A 6,431-nucleotide genomic window follows, 5' to 3' on the forward strand; every position below is an offset into this window, starting at 1 on the left:
GTAATCCCCATCTTCCAACTAACTCAACGACTCAGCTCAGGACTCCTATGGCAGAGGCTGCAAACTGGCACTACAGGGAAATTCAACTCATAGATATAGAGAGAGACAGATAGATATAGATATAGATATTTGGCTATACAACATGCTAAAACCTTATGAATTAAAACCAACATTAACACCAGAGGGCTTGAGATACATACACACACACACACACACACACACACACACACACTCTTCCTTTTTTTAAAACAAGGTTTCCACTCGCGGTTGTCATAGAAAAAGCTGAGCTCTGGCATCTCTGAGCACACACCCCACAGGGCCCAGCTGCCTGCCACTGTCCCTTTAGCCCAGCAACAGGACCCCTCCCATTTGCCTCCATCTTGACTATCACTGATGCCTGGCCTCGTACACATCTGAGCGTTCAGCCCTTGATCAAGGGTAAAACTCTAAACCTGCCCCCATGTTTGGAATGCCTGTGCCCTACAGAGAGCCTGGAACAGGGCCTCGGCGCCCCACAGTCCCCGCCCAGGGCCGCTCAAAATTCTGCTCCCTCGCCAGAGCCGTGGCGGGCGCTCCCAGAACTACCTCAAGATATTCGCAGAGCACGTACCCCACGTCGGGTCCTGGATGCCCCCTCTGGATGTAGGGGGACAGGATGCCGAGGACGAGGCAAAGCGGCGCTCTCCACCGCTGCCCCCAACACCACACCCCAGAGAGACTCATTCACGCCACAGGCCCTGCTCGGCCAGCGCAACTCCTGCTGGGTCCCCAACAGGCCACTCAGACCAGGCTCCTGAAGGAGGAAAGCCCCTGGATGGTCCCGGTCGGAGTCTGACAGAGCCTCGGCGGAGAGCGGCTATTGGGAGTCTCACCTCACACCAGCCGCCAACTCCCGCCAAAGGAGCCGCCCCGCGAAGCCGCCGGAAGGCGCGGATTGCCAACCTCCTCGCGACCAGCTCAGAGGAAGCCCCGAAGCCAATTGGGAAGCGCAGTTGGGTCAGAAGCCCCGCCCCACGCAGCGTGCCTTCGTAGCTGGACGTGGACACCTGACCCGCGTTCTGGGCGGGGCCTGCTCCGCCTCCCAGTCAGCCCAGGCGCCTGGTGCGAGGGTGATGTGGCAGCAGCCGCGAGGCCTCGGATGACCGAACCTCAAGCAGGAAATCAGGCCGTCTTCTGATAAAGAGGTTCACAGGGCCCACGCTCCTCCAAGCTGGGGTTCTAGCAAAAGTCCCAGTTGGAGACGTTTAGAAAGCAGAGAAGATCGTCAAGAGCAGTTTGCAGTCATGAAAAACAAGTCAGGCCCCGCCAGGGTCATTTCCTTTGTTAATGAAAACTCTAGACCTCAGTTGGGGACCTTGCGCAGCCGCGAGGTGCCGAGGTTTCAGCTGGGCCTGTGGCCAGCGTGTTCATTTGTGTGGTTATTCCATTAACACCAGACTCCTGTCTCGGCCCTAAGGTCCGCGTGAACAGAGATCTGGGTTCTTTCATGTTTTGACTGTGTTCCCAGCACCCAGCAGGACACCAGCCAGTGGGAGGCAAGCAGTATAGAACAAAAGAACACGCGAACGACTGTCTCTCTGTTCCTGCCCCCATGGAAGGAGCCCACCTGACATGCCAGAGGATTCCACAGTGTCACAGCATGTGACACAAACGTGCCGGAGCAAAGCCACACGTGAGCCTGGCGGGACCCAAGAGAGCTCAGAACGTGTTCACATCCCTCCCTCCTCTCTGACTCACCTACCCTTATGTGACTCCACACTCTGCCACTCCAGCATGTAGCCTTTCTCTCCCTTTGTGCCATTTCGTGTCTATCCAGGCTGGGTGTGGCTCCATTCACATTCACCCGATTTGCAGTGTCCTCCCGGTACCTGCAGAATCTATTTTGTACCTCGTCTTACCTTTCTTTTTTATCACGGTCCCCTGTCCACATCGAGATCCTGAGACTCTGAAACTGAAAAACAAAAAATATAGACCATTTAGAAGTTGTAAGTTGCCCCCTAACAGGGCACACTTGAACTTACCGAGGGCTGATGCCCGTTAGTTCTAGGAACACCATCTGTACAGGCAGCTGAGTTTTGCCATTGTGAACAGGTCCCCACCTCTTACGTTCTCATGCTGAGAAGTAGCCCCAAGGCAGAGGCTTTAGACTAGAAGTTTGCATGGATTGGCTGTAGAGAGGAGGCCCAGCAGCTCACATAGTTCAGTTCGCAGGTGTGTGGCCTCTTCGGAAGAAACATACTTTGTTTTGGTGGTGGAGGTTGTTTGCTGCAATTTGGACATTTAAAAAGAACCATTCCTCTCAGACCTGGATTGGGGCACCAAGGACTCAGTGTGCTCTTTCTCCGTCAAGCAGTTTGCAGGACAGGCAGAGCTGCAATGCAGCAAGACCTGCAGGCCAGCCGCCATGCCCACTGATGGTGACCTACCCGACCCTGAGAGAAATAGAAACTGATTTGGGGTGGGCCCTGCCAAACCTGGTCTGGGATTGGCGAGCCCCATCCCGAACTCAGGCCAGAACGCATTACCCAGAATGTCCTGATGCAACCATAACTGCCTGCTCCCAGAGGGACAAAGGCCCTCCCTGTGGCTGGGAACAGGTGTTCCCTGAAGGTACTGACAGGCCTTTCTCCTGTACATCTGGAGAAAAGGACTTGGGCTGGCATTAGAATAGGCAGGGGGCTCCAGCCTGTCTGTCAGGGGACCACCAGGGGGGCTGAGAAAAGGAGATGTGATGTTTGATTTTAGGTGGGATTAAAATCCCACCTTGACTGGGATACCCAGATACCCAGATAGCTGATAAGGCATTATTTCTGGGTATATCTATGAGGGTGTTTCCAGAAGAGATTGGCATTTGATTCAATGGACTGAGTAAGGATATTCACTTTCACTCAATGGGGGCAGACACCATCGAATTGATTAAGGGCCTTGATAGAACAAAAGGCAGAGGAAAAGTGAATTTGCCATGCAGGCTCTCTCTTCTTCTCTCTCTTTCCCTCTCACCCCCCACCTCCCGCTTCCCCCTTCCTCTCTTCTGCAGCTGGGATGCCCATCTTCGCCTGCCCTTGGACATCAGATCCAGCCTTTGGATTCTAGAACTTGTACCAGCGGCATCCCCACCCCCAGGTTCTCAGGCTTTCACACTTTGACTGAGCTATGCCACCAGCTTCCCTGGTTCTCTAACTTGCAGAAAGCATACGGTGGGGCTTTTCAGCTTCCATAATGATGGGAGCCAATTCCCATAATAAAGCTCATCTGTCCCTCTCCGTACCTATGCTCTTGGTTCTGTTCCTCCATTTTAGGCTGTGGTTTGCTACAATGTTGAACAAGACTTTATGGAAGCTTCTGGAATAATGGAAAGGATCTACAACATAGCCACCACCAATGGTTACCTCTGAAGGTGGCTATGCTCAGAGCACATGGGCCTGGGAGGGAAAGGGGCGTCTCAGAAGGAGGCATGTCTCCTCCATTAGTCAGGGTTATGGGAAAATTCGCTTTTCCTTTCCCTTTTGTTCCTATCAAGACCCTCCAGGAGAGAGATCCAAGATGGCTGATGATTAGCAGCTCGGGCACGTACCTCCCAGTGAAAGCGCAAAGAACGAGAGGACGCCACACTTTCAGACGAATATTAGTTGCTCACAGACCAGGAGATTCCCAGTGGAGAAGCTCCACGGGTCACCAGGGCGACTCTTGTGGCCGGCGTGGCGGTTTTGCTGGTGCCTTAGCACGCCAGTTCTTGGTGCAGAGTCCGGAGATTCCCGGGCAGAAAAGCACCATCAATCTTAACACCGCTGTTTTGGCCGGCTCAGTGGATTGCTCAGATTTCGGCGCAGGGAATCAACAACTTGGACGTCAGAGACCCAGTTAGAAAGTTGGTAATTATAAAGACGACAGACGGACAAATATATAATGAAGGGAAGAAACCAGCGTAAAAAGGTAGAGAGTACTCAAAATCAGAATGCCTCTCCCTCTACAGGGGATTGCAATTCCTCATCAGTAACGGAACAAGGCTTAATAGATTACACGTGTGTTCCAATAACAGAAGCAGGTTTCAAAACGTGGGTGATAAGAAACTTCTGTGAATTAAAAGAACTTGTTCTAACCCAATGCAAAGAAACTAAGAACCTTGAAAAAAGGTTTGACGAAATGTTAACGAGAATGGACAATTTAGAGAAGAATATAAGTGAATTGATGGAGCTGAAAAACACAACACGAGAACTTCGCGAAGCATGCACAAGTTTAAACAGTCGAATTGATCAAGCAGAAGGAAGGATATCAGAAGTCGAGGACCAGCTCAGTGAAATGAAACGAGACGACAAGAATGCAGAAAAAAGAATGAAAAGGAATGAGCAAAGTCTCCAGGAAATATGGGACTATGTGAAAAGACCTAATTTACGTTTGATAGGTGTACCTGAATGTGATGAAGAGAATGAATCCAAGTTGGAAAATACTTTTCAGGATATCATTCAGGAAAATTTTCCCAACCTGGCAAGGCAGGGTAATATTCAACTCCAGGTAATACAGAGAACACCACAAAGATATTCTTCAAGAAGACCAACCCCAAGGCACATAATCGCCAGATTTATTAGGGTTGAAATGAAGGAGAAAATACTAAGGGCAGCCAGAGAGAAAGGTCAGGTTACCCATAAAGGGAAACCTATCAATCAGACTTACAGCAGATCTCTCAGCAGAAACCCTACAAGTCAGAAAAGAGTGGGGACCAATATTTAACATCCTTAAAGAAAAGAACTTTCAACCCAGAATTTCCTATCCAGCCAAACTAAGCTTTATGAGCAAAGGAAAAATTAAATCTTTTGCGAACAAACAAGTACTTAGAGAGTTCACCACCACCAGGCCTGCTTTACAAGAGCTTCTGAAAGAAGCACTATACATATAAAGGAACAACCAATATCAGCCTTTCCAAAAATATATCAAAAAGCAAAGAACTTTAACATAATAAAAAATTTACATCAACTAATGGGCAAAACAGCCAGCTAGTATCAAACGCCGGTATTAAACTTATATATATTTTAATTGGATAAAAAGCCAAAACCCATCGGTATGCTGCATCTGGGCCCATCTTACATGCAACAATACACAAAGACTCAGAGAGAAGGAGGAAGATTTACCAATCAAACAGAGAGTAAAAATAAACTAATAAACAAAAAGCAGGAGATGCAATTCTCGCCTCTGATAAAGTAGACTTTAAAGCAACAAAGATCAAAAGAGGTGAGGAATGACATTACATAACGGCAAAAGGATCAATGCAACAAGAAGAGCTAACGATTCTATAGATCAACGAGATAGAAAATTAACAAGGATATTCAGAACTTGAACTCAGACCCGGAACAAGTAAACTTAAACATTTATAGAACTCTCCACTTCAAATACACAAAACATACATTACCACCTCACACCTATTCCAAAGGTGACTATATAATTGGAAGTAAATCACTCCTCAGTAATCGCATAGCATTTCATAGGTTTAAATTAAATATTGGTTGGCTGTTTGTTTGTTATCTTCTTCCCTTATTCCTTCCTGACTACATCATTAAGTATAATTATCAGTATAAAAGAGGTTTTCAATACCCATTACTAAATTGCATTCTAGCCTGGGCAAGAAAGCAATACTCCCATTCTCTCTCCCTCTTTCTTTTCCTTCTCCCTCCTCCCCATTCTCTCTCTCTCTCTTTCTCTTCCTTTTTCCTCCTTCCTATTCTCTCTCTCTTTCTCCTTAAAAAATAAAAAAAAAAAAAAAAGACCCTCCACCGATTGGATGGTGTCTGCCCCCATGAGGTGAAAGTGAACATTCTTTACTTAGTCCAGTGATTCTAATGCCAATCTCTGAGTAACCTGATTAATGGAGGAGACATGCCTCTTTCTGAGACACCCCTTTCCTTCCCAGGCCCAGGTCCTCTGAGCACAGCCACCTCAAGAGGTAGTCACTGGTGGTGCTCTATGTTGTAGTTCCCTTCTGTTATTCCAGAACCTTCCATAAAGTCTTGCTAAGCATTGCAGCAAACCACAGCCTAGAACGGAGAAGTCCAATTTGGGCGCTAGTGGCAGGAGAATGGGAACATTGTGCTGGCAAGCTGCCAACGGACACTCACCACACAGGCCACTTTCCTCTGGCCAAGGCTGGCACCACCTCTATAGATGAGAACTTGAGCCAAGAGGCTATGAAAGTGAGTGGGGAACCTGAGTTCCTTTCTAATATTGGGAATCTGGGATTCTGTGAAGACCAGAGACAGTGTGAAAAATTCAAGGCTGACAGCATGAGGGGGGAAGGTGAGGCATGATACACTGCTCTGTCCTCCACATCGATATCTTCATCACCAACTTGGAGGACGACACAGAAGGCTGGCTTGGCCTTCGCAGATGTCATAAATCAATAAGGAGTAAAGGATACTTACTGGCAGAACCTGGATTCAAAG

Source organism: Aotus nancymaae, unplaced genomic scaffold (genome assembly GCF_030222135.1).
Source record: "Aotus nancymaae isolate 86718 unplaced genomic scaffold, 86718_ANA_hifiasm-v0.15.2.pri h1tg000030l, whole genome shotgun sequence".
Lineage (NCBI taxonomy): Eukaryota > Metazoa > Chordata > Mammalia > Primates > Aotidae > Aotus > Aotus nancymaae.